The sequence below is a fragment of the Blennius ocellaris genome, assembly GCF_963422515.1.
Source record: "Blennius ocellaris genome assembly, chromosome: 15".
Lineage (NCBI taxonomy): Eukaryota > Metazoa > Chordata > Actinopteri > Blenniiformes > Blenniidae > Blennius > Blennius ocellaris.
In genome coordinates, this window is record NC_137664.1 from 20627519 (window position 1) to 20653371 (window position 25853).

At 41.2% G+C, this 25853-nt stretch overlaps 1 protein-coding gene across 1 annotated transcript in view; it reads left to right on the top strand.

The window, feature by feature from the left end:
• Nucleotides 1–25853, top strand: part of whrna (whirlin a) — a gene marked incomplete at both ends in the record, with an annotated part of 220151 nt that overhangs the window by 123187 nt on the left and 71111 nt on the right. The gene's annotated exons all lie outside the window — the stretch shown is intronic.

The following is a 25853-nucleotide window of genomic DNA, read 5'->3' on the forward strand; positions in this document are numbered from 1 at the left end:
GTGAGTGAAGAAATCAAGCAAAGTTGGGCCTGACGTTGATTTATATCCACATTCAGGCCATTTACACATTTCAAGCGGAAAAGCTTTGCGTTTTCACTCGAGAAAAGTTTCAAGTTAACATAAGAAATGCAGAAAACAAAACAATATGCTATGAACGTTATCAACCAAGTTGGATCGTTATTATGGTGACTGTCAACATACAACTAAGTCCCAGGAGAACATGGACGGGGAGTCCTGACAGTCTGGAGGAAAACAATGTTCTTATTGTCCATCTACTGAGCATGTGCAGAAGAATTATCCATTACGAATGTGATGAGCATGCACTATTAGCAGTATTTCAGAAAACGTGTGTTTTCCCCTGTTTCTTTGGAAACAGAGTGGGAGCATTTTCAAAAAGTTCCACCTTGGGAGCACTTTTCAAATAGATGTGTTTTCAGTTGCTCTGAGCACTGCTGGTGTGTGAGACATCTAAGGTTTTCCATTTTCGCCTGAAAACATTGTCCTGTAAACAAAGCCTCTTATTCACCCATTCATTCTCACACAGCAATGCTTATGACTTCCATACGACATGCCTGACTTGTATTGAGAGAAATCTGGTGTTTAACGTCTTCCTCAAGGGCACCCTGACTTCAGGAGACATGGGAGGTGGGGAAGTGGTCATCTGTTAAAACATGATAATTGGCAGGTAAATTGTTGTTAATATTGAGTGAAATGTTCTTACAGAGGGGATAACAAAAACTTGTTGTTGTTTTTTTCATTCAAAGATTGAAACAACTAAAAAACTCAGCTTGCTTGAAAGTAGCCTTTTTAATCATTTCATGAAATCATGAAAATGTAATTATTAGAGTTCAGCTCCCAGCTGGGGGCGACGGCGAGGGCAAGGGCGAGGGTGAGGGTGAGGGTGAGGGGGAGGGCGAGGGTGAGGGCGATGGCGAGGGCGAGGGCAAGAGCTCTTACATTAAACAGGTTTTGTGCTGGTTTATACAACATAATGTCTGCTCGTCCTTGTGTTTTCAGTAGGAAGCTGAACGCTGCAGCTCCAAAGCATCACATGAGTTTGAGCTCTTTTTTATTGGGTTATAACTCGCCCAAACTCTTTATGAGTATTCTCTTCAACGTTTCATACGGTAGACCACCGCATATTATAACTGTTCTATCAATACCAAAAACAGAAGTCTGAGCATTGTTAATATCTGCACATTACACCCCGTATTGATTTGCTGCATAATGCAAATATATTCCTCAGTGGAGCGGCTTTTTCACAGTAAAGTAACTCCCTTGGAACTTTCTTCAAATTATTTAATGGATTATTATGTGCTGCAAATTATAAACAACTACAAAAATCGTCTTTGACTCAAATATTCTGATCTCAGAGCTTGTGAATGATGTTGGAGGCCACCAGTATTATATCATCTACATTATCCTCATTTAAATTGCTGAGCCTCATGGTTGTGTTAAGTAGTCTTGTTTGCAAAGCTACTGTGAAGGCATTGTGCATTTGTTCAGAGGAAAAATGCGCAGCCGTGATTATATCATTTTATATGATACACTGAGAGGAAATAAATAGCCCAAAATAGCCCAAATTTCAAGGCTGCACCTCATAGTGTGGCGGCTGTCGTCCTCCATCTTCAACCAACATTAAAAAAAAAAAGGAGCAGAAAATGACAGATGAATCTGCAGATTCTCATGGAGCCAAAATACTGACCTGCATCAATATTATCAGTATAGACCCACACCATGTTTTTCACTGTGCATAACCACTGCTGGAACAAAGAAGTCACAAAGAATTGGAGTCATTTCATTTTCACCGTATTCTGTGGGAGAAAAGGGATGGACCTCAGGTAGAAGCCTTTTTTTAAATTACATCTTTCAAATATGATTTGAAGGTTAAAGTTGTGGCGAGTCAATAAACGGAGGACTGAAAAGTGTCTGTACGTTTGGTGGTAAGTGTGATCTTTGAGTGACGGGCGGAGCTTCTTCCTTTTCAAGTGGTCTGTAGGGCTCATGTTGGGTCAGGGGGTCAGCTGTATAAGAGCGTGCCGGGCCATTTAGAGCTTCCGGTGTCAATAATGAGCCAGCAGCCGCATATTGGATCAGCTGGTGTCGGACGAGGGGGGATCTCACTTACACCTCAAGATTCACAGTCGTCTAATGAAACATCATCGCTTTAGAATTATACTTCTTGTGCTGCCACGTCACTGATTGTTGCCGACATGTCATGCGTCTCGTGATTTAACGTTTGTTGCAAACACTTTTGATCGTGCTATCCAGTGACGTTATTTAATTTATTTTTTTTTTGTCAAATATTTTTATTGGTTTTTACATTGGGAGGTACAGACACATGTAAAAACATACCAGATGTACAACAATGGTCATCTCTCAATGTAATTAAACTCGGTACAGTAAAACGTAATATAAAACCAAGGTGCATTGGAGAGCAATTCTCCCTTCCCAAACAAAATAAATCATTCACTCGCAGCATTCACACCACAATACGAGACAAGACAAGACAAGACAAGGACTCAAGGGTTGAAGATAATCACAATGAAAAATTATGTAAATAATTAAATATTAATTAAAAATAAATAAATAATAATAAAAAACAAACAAACAGAACAAACAAACGAACACACAAAAAACCAAACAAAAACAAAAACAACGACAACAATAACAACATGATAAAATAATAAACTAAAATAAATAAAGAATTAACAACTCAGCTTATTGTGTTTCAGCTTCAATGTGCAAGGTGTCTATATGCAGTAGAACGGGTTGCCAGAGTTTATAAAAGGCCTGTAGGGAACCGTTCAGGGAGAATCTGATTTTCTCAAGTCTCACGCATCGCAAAATCTCTTGAATCCATCTATTATGTGTAGGTGGGGATGAGTGCGTCCATTTCAGGAGGATAAGCCTCCTTGCAGACGTTATTTAATTTTAACAGATTTTCTTTTTCACTTGAAAGCAGCATGTTAAACTTGTCACCTAATTTCAGCCTTTTTTTATTCAATAATGAGGTGTGACCCTTGACCCCGGTAATTGAATTCTGCAACTTCACGTGGTTATTAGATTAATGATGGTGTTATTCTCTATGTTGGAGGAGTCACTTTGCATTACCTCGTTCCCAACTACTAAAACAAAAGTAGGGCTGCCAAAGTTGACCTGTTTAAATGTGGATTAATCTATCACCATGTTTAATCTGATTCAAATCTTTAACAATTAATCCATGAGCAGCGCAGATTAACTAAAAATCCCTGAAATGTCTTTGGCAATGCATTTTAAGCAGTTTTTCAAAGTGCATTTACCGTCGTGCATGCGTAAATGGCCCATTGTTCTGGTCGTGATACAACCAACTCAAACTTTCTGACTGAAAATGCCAAATGTTGTATTTCCACTTGAAACACTGTTGTGTGTATTATGAAGTCTAATTTAACAATTGCTAAGCTGTTTTAAACTAAAGAAAGAAAGCAGTTTAAGCCAATCATCCGTTGTGTGATGACAAGTCGTTGCTCACGACAGGCGAGAAGGCAGATTTTACAGCGTGGCGGTCACACAGGCTTTTCAGTCTGCGCTTCCCTCCAGTCACTCCTGTGTGTCTGGCGCCTCCTCCTTTATGAACAGAGAGGTGAGGCAGCACACCTGATTCCTATCAGGGGCTGAATCACCTCTCTGCAACAGACACCATTCAAGATAAGATGAAATGAGTGAAACTGGCTCCCTCGCAGCTGTAGGGACAGAAGAGACCGAGTGTCTCGGTGTTCACTGAGCAGGAGTCCTCTTCATCCGTGTCCAGGCATCGTCACCCTGCAGCTGACCGTTTTGCACCTCGTGTCCACACACTGCCTCTTGTCCGGCTGGTGCGACTTTGATGGACGACTTACATTGTTCCTCGGCTTCTATAATCATCGCACCGCGAAGATGTCACTGCCTCGGCCTTCAATCTCAGAGAAGATGAAAGCTCTGCTGGGTAAACGTTACTTCATCATTTTGCTCTCCGGCTGCCTCCCTTTCCCACGGGGAGCTTTGTTACCATGTTTAGACAAGCGCTGCTCTGCTACAGGAAGGCGTGAATAAAGAGTGGACCACAGTGGGATTCTATGGAGCTTTTCTAAATGCAGGACTCACCGTCTTCAGTGCGAGAATGACTTCTGCTGCACCTCGGGCCACTCAGTGCAGTCTGAAAGGGAAGAAAGGTCAGCCGTGCCTGCTGCCCTTTTGTTGACATCTGCCTGCTTCACTTTAATTTAATTAAGGCCGAGGGGGAAAAGGTCATGCCTACTGTGATGTCGATAAAGGAACGTATCCGGAGAGGCAACTGCACACTGCTTAAATTCTGTCAAACATATCTGTGTGTCTATTGCTGCTCCTTTTTAATTCAATTAAATATTTGGTAAAGTTCTAATTAAAATGATTCAGCTTAGGTCTGACAGTTTTTTTCAGGTTTTCTAGATCACACACACACACACACACACTATATATATATATATATATAATTAATATTGCTACAGCACATCATCAGTTGGGTAAAACTAATCTGTCACGACAGCATACATATATATCTCAACCATGTCTAACAGAGAAAAGAGGGCACCTAACACGCAGATGGATTAAAGCCAAGTATTTTCAATTTGCACGTTGCTGATTCATTTATTTTTTTCCTTCTCGTGCTCTGTGATGATAAAGCAGTCCTGCTGAAAGAGCACAAAACAAATCAGTCCAAAAAAACGACTTGGAGCGGAACCACATCCACTTCAGCGTGTGCAAATGTGCATGACTGTGTTGCGTCGACATCAATCCACTCAGTTATATTAAAGTCATGTGTCTTCTTCATGGAATTAAAGCGACCATTTCCATTCCATAACTCATCATTATTGGATGAAGCTAAGGTTCCCGCTTTGTTCCGTGCGCCTCAATTCATGCCGACGAGATACAATTTTGTGAGTTGTCAAATCTTGCTTCTTTGTGATGAAGAATCATTTCAACGCAATGAAGTTTGTTTTTGAAAGCCGACAGGAATGATTGAAGTTAAACAATTAGCTCAACTTTTACCCTCTTGATATATAGGTTTTAGAGTGGTAGTGCCTATTATTTTGAATTATTACAAGTATGATTCCAGTATAAAGTTAAACAAACCAGCTGAGCAGGGGGCACTTACACATCAAGACTTTTTAAAATGACATTTTCTGTGTGGGCACATTCTAAGGTTGTTTCAAGTCAAGATGTTGTGCATTTTTGTTTTAGAAAAGTTTTGGGTCTTCATTGCAACTTTTTGAAAACAAGGTGTGTTCACATGGAATCGGCAGAAACGCTGAAATCAACATCATTTTCATGTTCCATCACTAGTCAGTGCCGTTGGTTGTTTTTGTCATGAAACCACACCCATAGAGCAACAACGCTATAAACATTAACAATGTCAGTGCACAGATATTCTAGTGGACAGACGACCGTAACAAGATAAAACAGCACTGCTGCGATACAACCTCTCTGCTGGGTCATGTAACCTATGAATTTCTATTGCACCTGCAAGCTTATACTGACAAATCCATTGGCACATGCACATTCAACAAAGTTGGTGCAGGATGGGAACAAGACAACTGTAATAATCATCAAAAACCAATGATGACATTTGCATGGAGTCCCTCAGGGTTTGATTGTAGGGCCTCTCCTCTTTTACAAAACAAAGCTTCGTTTTCTCCACGTTATGTATCTTGAATTATTTGTATGGATGCAATGGCTCAGTACTCTCCCTATGTCCAAACTACTGGTTATAGTGACAAAGGTTATTCTATTGATATATTTGAATCACTATAAGAATGCAATGCATTCTTGCTGATGGATGTTTGATTTTCCATCTAAAGCCCCGACAGCATGATGTCAATCATATTTTAATTCAGGGGCAACATAGAGCCCAATTGCAAAGTGTCATAACAACCTTTAACTTTCAAGTTTTTCTTTGCTATTGTGCAGTATATGTCAGGAAAATTTCAATATTGTCACAAGACCAAACAAATAATTCCGAAATGGATATTATCTTAACATTTTTAACGAAACCTCCTGGTGCAATATACAGTGAAATGTCCAAAATGTACCCTGACACAGTGACTATGAGTTCAGTTTGATAGCAACAAGGGAGCTGGTTTTCAGGGCAGCATCACTGATATCTCAGCGTGAGTCTTAGCTTTGTGTTGTGTCCACTACTCTTAAGAAAATGTGTTTGAAAATCAATGTTTTATTTGAAATGTTCAGAATTTGCTTGATGGTTTGGAGCCTCCTTTAGGCCAGTTTTTGTCCCCCGGGCCATATGTTTGACACCCTTGCCAACTGTACTGTCATTTTTCTGTTACTCAATCCAAAAATGAGAAAAAATACTTAAAGTGACTGAGGGTCCGGAGAAGAACTCAGTCGAATTTACTTTTCCTGGAGTTCACAGGAGAAGATAAAAGCGTATAAAACAGTCTGAAGTAGCAGCCCATGGGCTGTAATGGTGGCTCGGTTATAATAGGTTTGAAATTGACCAGGATTCTTTTGTTGCTTTGTTGCATTCTCTGTTTGCCCATTTTTCTAGTTCTTTCCACACTGAATGGTATAATAAAGCAGAAGTGCCCTAAAAGTAATCTTTAAAAGAGCATTTCTCCATGAATGGTGTTGAAGGTCCAGGATGTGGCCGTTTCCCCGATCATTTCTGGAGAATTGAGGGTTCAGGCTTCTCAACTGTTTCAAGTGAAAAATATAACAAAGCTCCGGTGAGCGTTAATGTAGCCTTTAAAAGGAGTCTGTAAATTAATGAAAGAATAAAATCCCATGTAACATGTTGTCATAGCTGAGGGAACTATGAACATTGTATGCACATCACATCTTGTGAAGGCGTCTCATGTAATGAGTGGTTTTTCATTTTTCTGATTATACACAGGACTATTTCTGTCCGCGCTGCAGCAAACCTCTTAAACCTACCTGTTACAGACAGATAGCTGCGCGTCGACACCGACAAAAAGCACTGCTGCGTCGGAAGAAAGGAGGAGGCAGGACCTCGTTTTGCTCCTTTAATAAACATGAGATTCAAATACAAAAAGCAACAACAGCTCACTATAGAGACAACAGAGGATGTGATTGCTACCCACAGGCCCATTGATCAAAGTCTGGCCTGTTGACAGGCACCTGGGCTTCCTCATTTTCACAAATCACCAGGGACTGCTGAGGAGTAAATAACAACTGCTGCTCTTCACATAAAAAACTGAGCTGGTTCACCCTCGTCTGCCTTTTCTCCTTTTGTTTCACTGGTTTTTTTTTTCGGTTTCTTCCTTCCGTTATTTCTTGTCCAATTTTCTTTCTTGCGCAAGTTCTGTATATTAGAAACGAGAATCTAATTAGTGCAGCGCTTATTTGAAAGAATGGTTCATTTTAGTTTTGGTGATGAATGGTTTCCTCTTTCATTCATCACACCGCTCACATTTTATATTTGATAAGTTGTCATCGATGGACAATAACAACAATGTTTTGCTCCAGAGTGTCATGACTCTCAGTCCATAATCTCCTGGGAGTTGGTACATTTATAGTTGACAGTCACCATAATAACAATCCAACGTGCTTGTCTGTCCGTGTGCTCGCTGCTGTTAATGTTTTACAGCGTATTGTTCTCAGCCAACCGCGCCCACTAGTGATGCAACATGGAAACGTCATAGTTTTCAATGTTCCTGTCATTTCTGTGTAAACAGACATCGTTTTCAAAATGTCTTCATGTGACGATGAAACTTTTCTGAAATGAAAACACAAACACGATGTGTTTTAACTTGAGCCCCACTGTCCTACAAACAGACCCCCCCAAAACATTGTGGAGTAAATGTGGCCTTATATATTATTCATAAAAAGGACTTTGTCAGAGTCCTTTTTTTTAGTTTAATGCATGGCGCTGCTCTGTTCATGGACCCTAATTGCTTTAAGCAGATAAAACTAATGACACCAACAGTGACATTTTTTTTCTTCTCTCTATTCAACAGTTGGAATAATGCGGTGCATTTTGTTATGATAGAACTTCACATTCTGGAGGTTTTCTGGAAACTGCTTCTTTATCTCCACCCGGCAGACACACCTGCCCTCGGAGGTGTGAATGCACATCTCAGATGTTCTCCCTCATTTGGAGTCACGCTCAAGGTGCAGACGGAGGGCGGGGGGGGGGGACGGCCCGGCCCATCCGTTTCCCAGCGACGCCGCTCCCGCAGAGCTCTCTCTCCACATTATCAATCGCCCCGCCGAGCCCAACGCTGGTAATTGTGTCATATCTGTTGGCACAGACTACAAAGTCACAGCAACCACTCTGTCGTGCAAATGGCACCGAGGACAAATGGTAAACGGCTCGCAGCGCGCCGTTCAGAAATGCACACTGCACATTTTCTGTCGGAGTGACTGTGGGTAACTGCTCTGATTGTCCTGTTTACCTACTGAATGGCAGAATGTGGAGACATTGCACACCGGAACAGCCAATAACACAGAAGGAAGTGATGTTTAGTCAGTTCTGTTTCCCTTCTCTTTGACACTTTAGGGTGCTCACACACTTTGATCTTTCAATTTGTAGTGTTTTTGAAACAACCAATTAGATGCGAAAGTAAAGTATAGCAAAGTCGCTGTCTGAGTGAGGAATAACGCTTTAGGGAACCTGCTCCTATGTTTTCATTTGTTTACAGTTAGTTTGCTGTTTTTTGTCTACATTTGCCTCAATGTTTCTTTCCTGAATGGAAGTAGAGTGACAAATTACAACTGACCTACATTTGTAAATAAATGACTGTCACACCTCCCACTGTGACGTGACTCACTGCTGCAGAGGCAGACCTCGATATAGTTTAATGTAAGAGCACAATCGTTTTTTCCAGCTCATTTGGTGGATTTTAAATAGTGTGTTTAATAAAACAAATTTACAAGACATGTCCTCAAATGCTGAATGCATGATGCATATTATTTGTAATAATTATTATTTAATATGAATGAGAATGACAAAAGTAAGACAGAATGTAAATTATGTTCTGCCAAAACATCAAGAGTTGAGGTTTGTATAACACCAGCAGGTTAATCAGCCCGATGTCACTCATTAGTGTAACAGTTCAGTGAGTTTGGACGATTTTACTCTGAGCCGTGCTCTCCATGCTACACGCTAAAGCAGGGGACAATACAATCGTACTCGTAAAGTGGTATCGATGCATCCATGATAATGGGTAGCTCATCAGTAACTTATTCCAGAGTTGACAACACTTTTCTTTTTTAATGCAGGACAGGCTGAGCCTGTAAAAGTCAAGTGTTTTTACTTCACTTCGAGTTTAATAAATATTGAGTGAAGGTGAATAATGCTTAACAAATGAAGAAAATCTCACAATATCATATCCCATGAATGGGATTTACACTGACCGCCTATTGTTCAGGTCGTTGATCTGCCTCACAGTCCTTTATGAGGCATTTGCTCGATACACAGTCATCGACGTGACGACTACATTCTTACCAGGACAAATGAAGGCAAATGTTTCATTCATGTGTGGAGGATTATAATATAATATAATTATAGGTTATCGATGTCCACAACATGTCAGATAAAGGAAAATTACAGCCCTCTTGCAGCCGGCCCTCAGATACTGTTGATGCACTAAAACAGGAATATTTCTGCCTGAAATGTATTGAACTCAAGTGATGAACTCTTCCAGAATATTTCTTTGTGGTGCAGTGTTTCTCAATTCGCATAAATATTAAATGTGTTATTGTTTTTAGAGAAATATAAACTGCTTATATAAGATTCAGTGTATCAATTCCTTTTTGTTGTTATTTATTTATGTACAAGCACAAACCTAAGACAAGACAAATTCCAAGTTTTGACTTTTCGGTGAAGTGAAAAATTGGCGCTTTAGTTTCAAGACAAAATGAAAGTTGGATTATCTTTTGTTTTGATGACAAATAGAAATGCGATTAAAGAATTAATGAACAAATCATGTTTGATTGAAATAACCGTGAGTACAGTGTGTAATGTGGAGGTTCTCTCAAGGTAAGACCTCCTCCGCTGTAGAGTTGCTGTTCATTTGCTGCCACAGGAAGGCCACAGTGGGATTCTGTGGAGCTTTTCTAAATGCAGGACTCACCGTCTTCAGTGCAAGAATGATTTCTGCTGCACCTCGGGCCACTCAGTGCAGTCTGAAAGAGAAGCCCTGTTGGGCTGCTGACACATCGACCTTCAGCGTTTTCCGCTCCTCCAGTTGAAGCAGGAAGGAGCGCTTTAAATGAATCCATCTCTTCTTGGCTTCCTCCTCTCCTCAGCACTACCTCCTGCTCCAGTTGGGCAATGGGAAGTTGTTCTCCTCTACAGCAATAGTTTTGCTGTGAAGCTCAGTTGTTCTGCAGTTTTGTGGCCCTTGTTTCTTCCATCTGGTCTCTGGTGATCACATGGTCTGAAACAGAGCAGTAGAAATGATCAATAACAATCTATCTGATGCATAAAACTGTAAAGAGTATAAACTTTGTTAAAAACTAAAAAAGTAAGAACATCTGCATCTGGAGCTTCAGCAGCTGGAGGTGGACCTTCTCCATCTGTGCAGCCTGTGGAGTGCAGGTCTGCTGCAGCTGCCTTCTTCCACAGTGCTGCAGGAAACAAGCTTGAAGCCAGAGTGACTTGTTCCTGCTGCAGTTTGACGCTGGGCTCCGTGATCCTGCTTTTCAAACTCTGGACTTTTCCATCCTGCTCTTGTCCTGAATGCTGCTCATGCTGGAGTGTGGTTCAGTCCTGCACCTCTCCAGGTCGTCACGAGTCGGCGTTAACTGCAGAACCAGCTCACCAATGTCTCGTTCTCCATGACGAGGACGGGCAGTCTGTTGTTCAGGATCGATGCTGAGTCAGCATGTCTGATCCAGCTGCATGTTTTGGTTTCTTTTTCTGCAGCTTTCAGTTTATGAGGATTGTGCAGCAGCATCAACTCATTGACTCTGCAAGCTGATCTTTTAGAAAAGCATTTTCTTCAATCAGTTTTTTTGATGGCATCCTCCTGGAGAAAGAATACCTCAGTCTCCAGTGTTGAACATGCTGGTTTCAGTCTTCTTCTCTCTCTGGGCTTCCCTCTCTCTCTCTTGGTCATTTGAGTTTCAATTCACAAGATGAGAACTTTCTCCATGATGGCAGTTGCCAACTACTGACTGAACAGACTAATGAATTACAATGATTAGTATAAAAATAGCAACGTTTTTATTGAAACAAAAAATTTAACAACTTTGTCTTCAATGAAAATTGCTGAATAAAATGTCCAAATGCAAAAGATGCACAAAATGACTTTCAGCCATTGGTCAATATTTTGCTTGCAGAGGCTTCCAAAAGCATATATTACAAAACTGTTTTCAAACTTGTTTTTCCACCAATCTCACATTAGGGGGCAACTTATTCATTAACAAGACTCTGTGGCAATTCAATGCACTTTGACTTCAGCTTGTCATAAACTACAGCTCCAGTGTTCTTCTGATCGTCTCACGCTGTTGAAGCCTGTTGAGTTTTGGCTCCATCACCCTCTTCCTGTGAACCAGTGCACCTTGTCAATGCTTTGACCTGAAAATAACACATTTGGTCTTTGGACAGTGAAGCTTTGGATTGTAAAAATGAGTCAACATCTTTTCATTTTATCACTCAAATATTTCAAAAACATGATTTTTTTTTAACTATCTCAGTTGGTGTACAATAAAGGATGATGAGTATTGTATAAGATATATTCTTTTAGACCCTGTTTACACAACGTTTTTGAGTATATATACGAAATGTTAAGTTTTGTGTGCTCTCGAAGCCATTGAGATACAACTGATGGAACTTTTCTGAAATGCTGCCACTTACCACAGTCCTTCTGCACATGTGCGAGTCGATGGACAATCACCATGATGTTGATTGTCATTACGAACCCAGGCCATATTCTCCTGGGACTTGATTGTTTTGCAGGTGAAAGTCACCGTAATAACAATCTAACTCGGTTCACAGTGTTTGTACATTAAAGACAGTGTTTTCCGCTGCACTGCAGCAAGTTTGATTAAATAAAATGGGAATTAGCAAAGTAATTGGAGATTATTCCAGCTCAGTCTTGGGGGTCCAGAAGACCAAGGATAAAACCAATGTGAGAGAAAACAAAAAAAAAAAATGAAAGTACGGTAATCAATTCCAGGATGACACACACAATGGACAGGGAAAACTGCAGGACGCGTAAATCCAGGATGGTAGATAGAGAGAGAATGGTAAAGGATCACTACGTGGAAAATTGAATGGGAGAAAATGAAAAGACACCTGTTGGCAAAATAAATGAGGAAATACAAAGAAAAGACAGACACATCATATAGATCATGCAACATAAGGAACATCATAAACATGAGAGAAAGACATACTTTCTCAGTGTTTCCTGAACAAACTCCCATTTGTAGTGAGTTATCGCACTGAACTAGAAATGTCAATTATATATTATACAACCGCTGGTTCTGAAGAAAATAATCAGATTGGAAGAGAAACCATAGTGCACATATTACACATCCCAACTGTTTCTCATGCTGTTATTGACACCATAACACTGTGGCTTCATAGTTTACTAGTATTAGACAAGATTATTTATCTTCCATGATTGCACAGGAAACAGAAATGTACATGAAAATTAGAGTATTCCAAAGAGCAGAGCCAATGACGATGTAAAAAAAAAAAAAGAATATAACCAAATGAAACAAACTGCAGGGAAACACATTTGTCTAATAGCAGCACTACTTGTGTTGATGCAGAAGAAACCATTGCTTGAATTAAATAGTGTTACGCCCCAGACGCTGTCAGATATGGGTGGAGTCTTCAGTTTTCTGTGTTCAGTACGTGCGTAATGGGATTTGTTTCCAGTGAGTTTATGGAGCAATACCACTGATGACCTGTGGGGGCAATGTCATGCAGTACAGCTCATGTACGACCAGTGAAAGCAGCATAACTTGGAAGATAATGATCCCTTCGAGGATGTGTGAATGTGTACAACAATACAATGTGCACTGCCCTCTACTGGATGTATTGATTAACAACCACGTCATAGAATGCAAAGGGATGCATAGAACTGTAAAGGCAGTGACACATCTGAAGTAGCAAGTTGTGTGTAAAGGAAGTATAAAGTTAAGTGTAACTGTGGTATAACAGTAGTATCACACTCCGACAGACAAGCTGATATTCAGCACGTCAGAAGTCTGTCTTGTATGTTTTTGCATTCTTTGTAAGTTGGCAGACTCTCACTGCTGATAATGGTGCCTGAGGTGATACTACACAGTGATAAATAATCAGCCAGGTTCCAAAGAGCAGAAACGACAGATGATGCCTGTTCTGTGCGCTCAGTTCGTGGCGGTACCTGATGTAAAGTCGTCACTGCAAAGGCAGATGTGGCGCTGATGATTGGACAAATTCCCATTGGTTATTTTGAGGGGATCTGTAGTGTTTGCTCATCGTCACATGAGTTTGGTATAAGTTGGCAATATTTGCCTCATCACCCCTGATTGATTTTTCAGCCCTTATGTTCCATGGTAAACATCAACATTAATCAATTAAATCAGTAAATGTGGCGAGTACTAGCCAATTCGAAGCACAGTAGGGCAGGTCATCATGGCTTCATCTTCCGAGGGGGAAAAAAATCTAGCTCATAGATACTGCTGTGTAGTGCATCATGGGGCATTTGGAAGTCATGCTGACTGAAAAAATAAGTGTCTATGCACCAAATAACCACGTATACCCTGAATTACACCCCTGTACATAGATCATATTATATAACTTTAACATGGTCTTGTTGGCCCCCAAAAAGTTTATTGCCCCAAAATCCAGCTTTTCCTTGATTTTCCCTCCATTGGAACATTGGATCATAGGAGCTGCATTCAGAATCTGCTGTGTCTGTGTGAGCTGGACTGGCTCCGCCCACACATGCCCATCTTGGGAAGAGGAGGAAGTACTTCCTCTCGTGGTGCCATGTGCCAGAGCAGAGCTGCCTAATTGTGGGAGGAGTCAAAGGAAGGGGCTACCTTGGGTGAGATTGGCTGAAGCCCTGATGACACAATATGGGGTTTGATTTCTGATTGGCTGGTTGGAGCAACACAGTTTTAAAAAACTGAAACAAGCCAGGGAGAGAGAGGACACACTGTCTTTTCTTCGAGGGTGTCATTCCAGCTATGGTGATGCATATTACTGTTGGAAAACCATTAGAAATGGAATTGAGCATAGAATGACCCATTTCATTTCACCTCTAAGACACCTGATTGAATTTCTTTGTTTCCTCAGCACAGTTTGCAGTGCTTCAGCTAGAACGCTTGTGTCCGTTCTGTCATGATAATAGTGACATGCATCATCAGGTGTTTTGTCTTAGTTTGTATACAGAAATGTTATTATAAAATGTGAAGTAGTAACTAGATTCATCCTTTGGGTATCATTAATACTTTTAACAAATTCCTTGGCAGCCAATCTCGGGACAGTCAGCGAGGAATGAAGTGTTTGAAATGAGCGTGCAGCCCATCGCTCTACATCTGGGTATCAGTGCCACTTTGGAAGTCGTCCAAACATCTGTGATTCTCCATAATGCTCCCGGAGCCCAGAAGAAGCTGCACTGCCTGTGGATTATGCAACAGATTTGCTCCAGTGAGGAGCTGCGTCCTCCCACCAGCATGACTTTTCTGTTCCAATGCAATGATGCGCGGCTAAACGAGCGTCTGCTGCTGTGACAAACACCGATGTGAGTCTGTGGCCACGTGTTTCACACCGTGTGACGAGGAGAGGCTGGACGTGTGGGTTATTAGTATGCCCAGGCAGCATCAGTCAATCAGGTTTATAGTCAGTTTTCACTCAGTGCGCCTCGTTGCTGCTGTTAGAGTTGCATCAGGAAGCCGGTCTTCTTGATCAACCGGATTTCAAAGAGAGGCCGACGTTTCAAGGCATTTCACCTTACACACATGAACGTGAAGATGAAGGATACAGACATTAATAGATATTCCAGTGCAGCTTTGGCCAGTCGACCTTTTAGAAAAGCTTTTCATGTATCGTTTCCAGGACTGAGATGCAGCCTCAGTGAAGACTCTCATCCTCTCAGGGTTTGAAACTAATTTAAGCTCCGGATCCTCACTCAGTCCCATTCAATCTCAATGGAGCTGTATCAGTGAAATGATAGCACCACAACTCACAAATACTGACAATACCAAACATTTTACTCTTTCTTCCAGTGCAAGGAAGTAAAAAAATCTTGGCATTCAATGCCTCTTTCGCAAAATGTGTCGTGAAAATGATTTTATTTTGTTTATCTGAAATCCTGTTTGCCAAATTGTTTTTCTTTTTCGCCTGTTGCTAAGGACCCTTACATTTTTGCATGTTGTGACCAACTTACTGTCACCCACACATGACACCAATGTGGTTGAATGAGCAGAAAAATGTAGCTCGTTTTCACAGCGAGAGCAATCTGAGTTCTGGGTCCCAGTGTTATGTTACATCTGCTAATCTGATTTTGACTCCTCTGTCGGAAGGGTTTTAACTTTCTGTCTGTTTGAAACCCACCGCTCTGTTGCTCTGAAAGCCAAATGTTCATAACTTCTCTCCCAGAAAACCTGGGCAGTGCAAAGCTGCATGAAGAAATCTCTGTGTTCTCAAAGTATTCTTAAGCCCGAGGTCGTATCAACTCACCCGGCAGGTCCAGACTCAGCGTTCACAGCAGAAACCTGACATTTATACCCATGTGAGGCCCAGTTTTTATATAAAATATAATTTTATGCCCCTTTTACACAACATTTTCAAGTGAAAAGACAAAACTTTTGTTTTGTCTTGGGTGTCTGTATCCACAGTAATTGGAGGCACTGAAAACGCAACTTTTTGAGAAGCTTTTCGAAAACACCTCAACTTCATCTCCTGGGTAAAACTCAACTTTCTGAAAACACAAAGGCTCTTTCTCTGTGCAGACAGTGGAAACGCTGCGACTGCAGTTACTAGCCGTTCTGCACATGCTCAGTAGATCGATAATATCAACAATGTTTGTCTCCAGAGTGTCGTGACTCCCAGTTCATCTTCTCCTGGGACTTAACATCCAACACTGAGGGGTGGGAGGGTGACTGTCCTCCAGCCAGGCCCAACTGGGCCTTCGCTCTTCCTGGTCTGGGGGGGGATCTCAATCACATCCTATTGTCTGCCCAAGCTGAATAGAAAATCCAACACTGAAACACACCTCCAGAAAAACCAATCCCTGATTTAAACGTCCACACAACACAACATCTATATTTAGGACACAATTGTCCACCTATATAGGATTTTCTTCCGTAGACCGTTACGCACTAAAAAACATGTTAAATGTGTTAATTCTAGATTTTGTATAAGTAGCTGGTCCCCTGATTTTCAGTTTATTAGCGGAATTCAGTTTAAAGATTTAAGGTCAGTCTCACTTTGCATTGTCAGAAAATGACGCCCTGGCGCCCCGAGTCACAGCTGATGCTTGGCGCTTTGTCTCCACAGCTGGTTTGTCACTTTTCACATCATGGTCCTGCTAACTCAGGAATCTGGAAGAGGAAAAGACAGCTGTCAGTCAGGTCTTATATCAAGACAATCTTACTTTGAGATCTTATTATCAGAGGAGGAAGCTCCAAAGTGACTCTTAACAGAGGTGATGTCGAGGCTGAATGCACCATGTTTGAAAACTTGCCAGATTTTGTATTTCTAAGGACAAACGGCTGCTCTGAAGCAGGTGTTCTCATGTGTGGGAGTATGAGTCACCACTCACACAGCTTCACTTTTATTGAATATGATTGAATTCCAGATCCACAAACTTTGTCACATTAGAAGATTATAAATATAAACGGCTATTGAGATCAAGAGGTTTCTATCATGTATCTTTATTTAGTCTGTTACAATAATTGTTTTTAATTCTCCATGCATGACGTCTATTCACGAAAAAGTATATTTCCATGGCGTTTTGGTTGGAGCCTCTGAAAACACAAGTTTTTGAAAATGGCTGCCAAGGTGGAACGTTTTTCTTTTTTTCACTTGTCATTTTCGGCAGCTTAGTCAAACAATATTATGTGATTGAGAAGAGTCCAGTGTCAGAACAGTTTTTGTTCTTGCACAAGGAAGAGATTTGGAATCTCTTCCTGTTGCTGCGTTTAATAGAAGCGAGCATGGTTGTCGTAAAGATGCAACCTTTTGAAAATGCTCCAATTCCACGTAAAACATTGCTATTGTTTCATGCTCACCACGGCCCAGGTAATTACTTCTTCTGCACATGCTCAGAGGATGGACAAAAACAATGATATTTTCCTCCAGAGTGTCATGACTCCCAGTTCATATACTCCTGGGACTGATTGTTGACAGGCGCACAGAATAGTAGTCCTACTTCATCATCTGTCCATATGATTGTCTGTGTACTCCCATTGTTGATGTTTATTTGTATTGATCAGGATTACTTCTTAGAAATTAACTGCAAAAAAAAATTCTGAAAGGAAAATTAATTCCCTTAAGATTCTCTTGCTTTTGTACTCTTTCATCTATTTGTAATTGACAGCTCTGCTTTGTTCTAAACTATCATAAATTTAAGCAAAACTAATCCTTTTGTTCTTACCTTTGTGATTAAAATGTATTTTTCCTGAAGTGCAAATGTAAATTTTACATTGTTTTAACATTTCTTGCCCTCCAGTAAAAACATGTTGTCATACAAACTCAGATTAAAAGGTATGTTCTACTGAAGGCAAAACACCAAATAACACAAGGCTAGTAGCAATAACAGCTGTTTTTACTCTGAATAAAGACGTAACCTTTGCAGGGCTTAAATCCAGACAAGTATGGACGATGTGGCTAATTATTTCTGCTGTGTGGAGCTTAAGGATTAAGATGTTACTGAAAGCAGTGGCTGCAGAAGGACCACTCTTTGATACAATTATCTGTGTCCCGCATTGTTTTGTCAGTTTGAAAAATGCAGCAACCTTTTAAATAAAGCATCATAGTCCAAAGATCATGGCTGTGATTCAGCAAACTGGAAAATTATCAATATCGCTGTTCTTCTCCCATTACTACACTCTACTGCATGCCAATGAAGCACTTGAGTGTAAAATCTCTGAACGTGGGCTGTGACGTAACACCTTTTTGCCTCCGTGATTGATTTGTTTCGCCGACATTAGAAATGGCCGTGTGATTAATCATAATCGAAGAGTCCATCTCTCATCATCTAGTCTCCTTGACAGAAATGTCCTGTTATGATGGATCGGGTGCTCTGTGTCGCAGCTGCCATGTGTTTCATGTGTTGAACAGACTGTGAAGTCCCTTGAGGAGATTGTGTGCCAACACACTCTCTATTACATTTTATGCCTTAAAACAAGATGCGGCCACCATGTGCAGTTGGCGTGTTTTTCCAATGCGCAAGTGGCTTTTCTCTGATTAATCCTTCACTGAATAGATTGCCTGTGGGTATAAATGTGATCATATGATTATCGGTCTCTCTTTGGTTGCTCTGTGGTGGACAGGCGACTTGTCCAGAACATGCAATGCCTTCACAATAAAGAAATAAAGAAGTTTTGTGGTGCATCAACTGAAGGCCCAGACTCAAGGCTGTCCAGTAGAACTTTGCTCAGTCCTTCACATTTACTCCAACTACATGCTTTCCTCCATTCTTGTTGAACCTCTTGTAATGGACTTGTACTTGTTCTTCTATGTAAGAAATATATAATCCATCCTGTTGGCAAACCTTCTGTTGTTCCAAGGTCCAGCTTGGTCCAAGGTCCAATTTACTTCCAAGTGCCATTGCTAGGTGCATTTGGAGGAGGACCTATATGATATTACTGCAGTTATATAGCTATTAGTGGGGATGTACTGCTACGGGTTATTGGCATTTAATAAGTACTCGCAAGTAGATAAAGGTTAGTGCACGTTCTTGTACTCGTCCTTCAAAGAAGTGGCATCAGTGCTTCTCCAACTGTCAGTAATACCTTTGATGCAGAGCAACGTGCTGCAATAGCTCCTTAGTGGGCGAACTGTTGTAGCTCATCTTGGCAATGATTATCGAGGATTGTGATAGTTAGTTTAAATAGCAAAACCTTCTTCATCAAACAAACTTTGTCATCTTCTTGAACTTGAAAGTCTGCATCTTTGATTTAAAGATACATTCAATATAGATGTGTTGCCTGCGTCCCATTTACACCATTATAAACACACACACACACACACACTGTATGACAGAAGCCGTGCAAAACACCCAGCACTTTCAGGGACCTCTCTGGTTGTCTGCACACGGAGCTTTATTTAGCCGAGCTTTATTGGACAACAGAATGAAGCAAGATCAGGGGTCAGGCGCTGTAAAGGCTGGGCGCTGTGTGAAATTCCTGCTGCCTGGTGAATATGATGCAGGTCTGAGAGAGGGGGAACGAAACAACATGTAATGATAGCAGAGAGAAAGGGTTTGTGGGAAGAAAAAGTGTTTGGGGAAAAACTGAGGAGGGCAAAATGATTAAGGAAAAATTAATGAAAAACAGGGTTGCCTTTAGAGAAGAAAAGCATTAATTAAAAAAAAAAATCTGACTTAAAATAATGAAGAAAAAAAAATTTGTTAAAAGCTGCTCAGGTAATAATGAGAATGCTAGGGAAGCCAAAGGATCTAATTAAAGTTTAATCCGTTCCAGTGAAGGCCTTAAACTTAAGATAGATGTGTTGTCTACAAATTGGCAGACCTGCTCTGTCCACTTTCATTCTGGGAGAAGCTATAGTTCATCTCAAAACTTTAATCTATTATAAGTCAATACCTGCACTCTCTGGTTTTCTCCTCCCTGCCGAAGGACAGAGGCACAGATAATGTCAGGAGAGTTGATGCATGAGAGCCACAGATTGGAGACCGTCGGCCCACGCGGTTCTTTCTTCCAGAAAAAGCACATCTTGATGATGCAGCAGCTCTGAATGCAGCCGTGATCTGATCACAGAGCCAGTGATCATGGAGCTGTAAGATGTGAAACGACCGGACAGCGCAGCCTGGGGGATGTTGAGTGAATTAAAGGGGCATCTCAGGCCTCGTTTACATGATGTGTCAAGTGAAAACAAATCTTTTTGGAGTTTTCATTTTGCTATTTTTTTTTATTATTTTTTTTATGAATCCACACACACATAAGTGCAGAGAACAACACAGACATTCATATGGATTGATGACAACATTGGATTGTTGTCACTGTGACTGTCAACTATAAATCTATCAAGTCCCAGGAGAAGATTGGGAGTCATGACACTCTGGACAAAAAAAAAACATTGTTATTGTCCATCTACTGGACATGTGACGAAGAGCTATTTACGTCGGCCGTGGTGTGCATGTGCTGGAGCGCAGTTGCAAAAAAAAAAAAAATGCATTTCCCCCTGTTTCCACAGCAACAGAGTTGGGGTGTTTTCAAAAAGTTTCACCTTGGAAGACATTTTCATAAAGTTGCATTTTCAGTGGCTCTGACCACCATCATCGTGTAAATGGGTATCCAAAACATTTCAACTATGATATTATTTACTTATTATTTATTAAATACTATTATTTACTGGTCCGGCATACTTGAGATGACGTATATGTTGGATGATTCCATCCGTCTCTCCACCCAGCACCGGCTTTGTTCAGGTTTGTAACCACGTTTGTGACAGATTGCCAGTTAATCTTGTGTTTTTGTGTCCAGTAAATATCCAATGACTTATTTTGAAAGAAGATTACTTGATGTAATCATCTCATTGATATGTCAACAGTTACAGTAATAGCAGCTTAGTTTATTATGCTTCTAGCTTTTCCTGTATTAAAATTCTACATTTTAGTGATTTCTTCCCCACCACTGATTGCTTTACTTAAGTTTGGTTTCCTTTAGTGATTAATCCCATCTTCACGTCTTCACCCTCGGCCCTGTTGCTTGATGTCCCCTGTGTGTATTCTGTAGATGTGTATGGATCTCTGCCTGCACCTCTTTCTTCCCTCTTTTTGCCTGACCTTGATCGGTTTGCTTTTGCTGATGACTTCTCATGTACCAACCCTGCCCCGATCAGCTTCTCCCTCTCTGGAGTGTCAGCTGAGCACAGTGGGTGTGATACGTTTACAAAGGCAATGTGTAAACTCTACCCCTCTACCAAATTGCACCAGCTGCATTGTGGGAGTAGCTCATTAGCAGGACAGCAGCAGTTTGACTCTCACTTGCAGTTCGACAGATACAGCGCCAAGCAACTGTAACTTTTAGGCAATCAGGGCCAAGTAAGCTATAACTACAGAGGGTGAACAGAAAGAAATGCACATGATGCTTGATAATGTGCTTTACTAATGCACCACATCATCTTAATTATGCCTGACACCGAAGGATGCAACATGATTTGAGAGAGACGCCGGGCTGAGATAGAGCTTTCTCTTCTTGTAGTGGTCTTAGATCAGCACTCTGTCCCTGGATCTTCCTCCTGTGTGTCAGCCACCGCTCAGCCCTGAGCTGTCTCATTGGCTCTGTTCATCACACAGCTCCGATGATGTCTGGCAAATCTTTGACCACAGTCTTGATCAAATGGTTTGTACCCACAGTCACAGACATTATGTTCCCAAACGTGCCGCCCAGGAGATATTGCTGTGGATGACATTAAAACTATATATTAGGGAAGCACCAATATCTCTTTTTGTGTCCTATAAGCCACAGTCCCACAACGCAGTATGTCCCAGAGTGGGGTGGGGTGGGAGAGTACGGTAAGGCAAAGTGCATCCAGACCCGACTCTGTTGTCGCGGTCCTACCGCAGACAGTACAGTTAAAATGGAGACAGGGTTGTGAACGCTGCGGGTATGTATGGGGGGGGGGGGAACATGTACTGCACTGCCCGGCCACAACTCATACGGATGTCTGAGTAAAGCCTTGAGCCTCTTTTTTTCTGTGACACAGCATAAGCCTTCTCATTGTGAACAGCAGCTTCCAGCTCCTGATGTATCTCATTGGAAGACCGCAGTGCTGTGCAGCACGCTGACAGCACGCTGACAGCACGCTGACATTCCAATAAACCGAGTTAACAAAACACCCAGTGTGTCCATAGCAGCAGGGTTTACAGCTGATGAGCTATTTAAATATTGTGGGCAAGTTGAGTCTGACGATCATCTCCACCAATCAGCACACAACTGTGTTGTCGGTCCTCCTCGCAGACCTGTTCCTCAGTGCTTGGTACCTCAAGGGATGGGTGATAGATGGTTAAATTTTTTCTGTACCGTCCACAACTTCTTCAGTCAGGCCACACAAAAACACGAAAATCCCAAAGATTCATGGAGTACCAATATGATATACCAATATAATTCCATCATTTGTACTCCATACGCAAACGATACTTGAAGGCTAAGCGATGCCACAAACCACAGCCTCTGTGTTGAGGGTACATGCATCTCCGACAGCGTTGAAGTTTCCTGTATTCTACTGCATCTACAGTACGCATCGAACACGACGTAGCGTCTATCTTCACACTGCGCCGTACGTACTGCAGACTATAGACGGAGAGACTGAGCTCACTGTTAATAAGTGTATCAGTCATACTTTAATCATGTTTAGCATGTAGCATTGCCACTGTGTGAGCCTGAAGCTCTCTAGCAGGTAGCATGTAGCATGTAGCATGTAGCATGTAGCACAGCTCTGTGTAAAATCCTGATCCACTGAGCAGTTCAACTAATGAGCAACATCATGCTAACTCTGCTGATCCAAGTGTCGCCTGTGTTTACGTTGTTGGTGCTGTACGTACTAACTTTCTCCTCTTGATATTTTGACAGAACAGAATTTACAGACTGACATAATGTAATACTCGCCGGGTTGTGTTGGAGATCTTTTTCGAGTACAACGTGCCATATCAGACCCAATAGTGATACTGGTATCAGTGCATCCTTAATATGTATATGTTCATTCAACCTATACAATGTGAAAGGAAATCTGATTGCGTATAATGCTGCTGTACTTTCTGAACCATCTTGTGCACATAACAGGTTAATATTTGAGACATTTTTGCTTTTGCTTTCCTTCTACTAGATTTATTTTCTATTCAACTTTCCTTTCTTATTTTTTTATACAAGCACTGTTGGGGGCATAAGCACAGCTAATTAGAGCTTTGGAACCTTGTTAGCGAAACCCTCAGACAGCTCCTGAACTATTTCTGGTTCATTCTAATATTAAACAATACTCACAAAAGTCACACAGTCAAGCTTGTTAGAACAGCCCACACCTTGGTTGATTGGGGGAGAGAGCAAAGCTGAGCATGCTGCCTCAAAGGGACAAAATATTCTGGAGTCATAGCAGGAAAAGGCAGTTTGTGCCGGTAGATTCTTAAAGAACTTCCATACATAGATTTGTCTTAATATTTAGCATGTCAAGCCCTTTGTGCTACATTTTTATGTATAAAAATAAATATTGATTGGTTGATTGATCAACGAAAATCTCATGTCCATGGCAGGTACAAGTTGTTGGAAGGTTTTATGGTTAATCTGATTAGTCAGTGCCTCTTATGATAGTTGCAGCACATTCTACAACTACTGTCAAACTATTCAGGCAGAAGAAATAAAACACCAAAGTGCATTAACATTTGATGAAAGGGTCACCTCGGAGACACAGAAGGAAACAAGAGCTGCAGAAGAAGCCAAAAAGGATTTTTTTTGGGGTGCAATTAGAGCAAGCAAAGAAAGACAGGGGATATGATTCATCACTTACCATTCCACAACTGATGCACTTTCATTTGCATTTAAATCTATCTACAAATGTCTTCTTCTTTTAAGGATAATTTGTGAGGCAGCCCAGTGAAGAAGGAGAGTGGTTATTAGGGCTTCTGTAGTGGTTTGTCTTAATCTTTTTAATGCATGTTTTAGCTTCTCTTAAACTTAGATATAACTGTGTATAGCTTTAGTGGCTTAAATATTGCAGATTATGTTGCAAAGATGATAAAAGGGTCTGCCAGCTGATGGATGTATTGCACGAGCTGCTGGCTCTGAAATGATTGCAATGGTACAGTTTGACATACTGCAGGTTCACTGGCATTACGAGGTACATGGCTGGATTGATTATGGTCTGTAATCATCCCCTCTACTGAATGAAAGTAACCTTCAGAGGGAGATGCCAACTTTACTTGATAAGCAGGCCCACAAGCTTCTGAAAAACTGAGTATGGAGCTCTACATCTGAAATAAGAGCACATTTTAGGCTTTACACTGCAGCAAGGCAGCGTACCATATGTAGTACCTACTCACAATAAAATGCAGTATCATCATGATCGCAGATGAAAAGTTGACCAAAAGTTGATATATATCTTACACAAAATAATGATATCTTCTACTTTTAACTGAAATTAGTGTCCATGAACAGCAGGAAGTCTGATGACAATCTTGTTGGTTTACAGTTCAGATTACCTTGAATCAATGAGCAGGTTTTTCAGGAATTCCATGTTTTGATGTCCTACCTTGATGAAATGCATGCATGTATGTATGTATGTATGTGTTGTAGAATATCTAAGATCTGTTTGATTTCGGGACTATGTATTCACTGATAATTACGCCATCCGCCAGGTCACTGCCACCCCAGGCCGGTTACGTTGTTGTTAGATTTGAGCCCCTTAATCAACGTTGTTTTTACTGGTGGCGCCAGCAACTGGCCTCGGAGGAGGAGATTACAGGGAAACGACTTTATATACAACAGAGTCAGAGGGTGGTTGGGCAGGAATGTGTGTGCGTGTGTGTGTGTGTGTGTGTGTGTGTGTGTGTGTGTGTGTCTGTCTGTCTGTCTGTCTGTCTGTCTGTCTGTCTGTCTGTCTGTCTGTCTGTCTGTCTGTCTGTCTGTCTGTCTATCTGTCTGTCTGTCTGTCTGTCTGTCTGTGTGTGTGTGTGTGTGTGTGTGTGTGTGTGTGTGTGTGTGTGTGTGTGTGTGTGTGTGTGTGTGTGTGTGTGTGTGTGTGTGTGTGTGTGTGTGTGTGTGTGAAGATGTTTTGTGGAATGTGTCTTTGTCTGTCAGGTGTGGGAGCGCTCCGGCTTTATGTCTGAATAAATTCCACTCTTGGCATCTCACCCTGTGTCTCACTTCATCTTTCCAAACCTCCGGCCGTCACTGAGGAGCAGAAATTATCCACTACAGTATGTATGTATGTATGTATGTATGTATGTATGTATGTATGTATGTATGTATGTATGTATGTATGTATGTTGCCACCTTCAGTGAGCGCGTTGACTCGGGTAGTGGTTTATCTGCGTGCTCCTGCTCAGTGTTTCCCACAGTGATGTTACTACCTGACAGGCGAGTGAGCATCAATATGAGCTAACAGCTAACATGCCAGCGATGCTAATTCGCTTCCGCAAACAAACGTGGCATTGGCGAAGTTATGCAGTCTACCATTCCAGTGCCATTCTAGCTTAATATGTTCTGGAAATGAGTTCTTCAGCAGTCTTTGTGTACTTTAAGGAACAAACAGAACATTCATGAAAGAGGCAGTAGTATTGGATCCAGGAACAACTGTCATAAGTGGTCATGTCATGTTCACACATAATTATCAGGCTACAGAAAGATCAAACAACACATGTTAACTGAAAGGGAGACGAAAGTTAAATTACTGCCGTGAACAGCCTGACAATATAAAATGGCACGCAGCCTACTCAGCCAACTGATCCAGACTGGGGAAGGAAAACGCACTCCTTGCAATACTCAAGTGGATGGCAAGTCATGCAGTCTCATAGTGTAAGGAATCCAGGAGTAAGTGTAAGAGGCAAAGTGTGCCGACATTCCTTTTTGGTGTCATCTGTACCTTATTTCACATTTCTGTTAAAAAAAAAATCTTGAAGTTGACCTTTAGATACATTTTGCTGACTGGATTGTGATCCATCCATCTTCATTCCTTTGTCATCCACACTACTCTTATA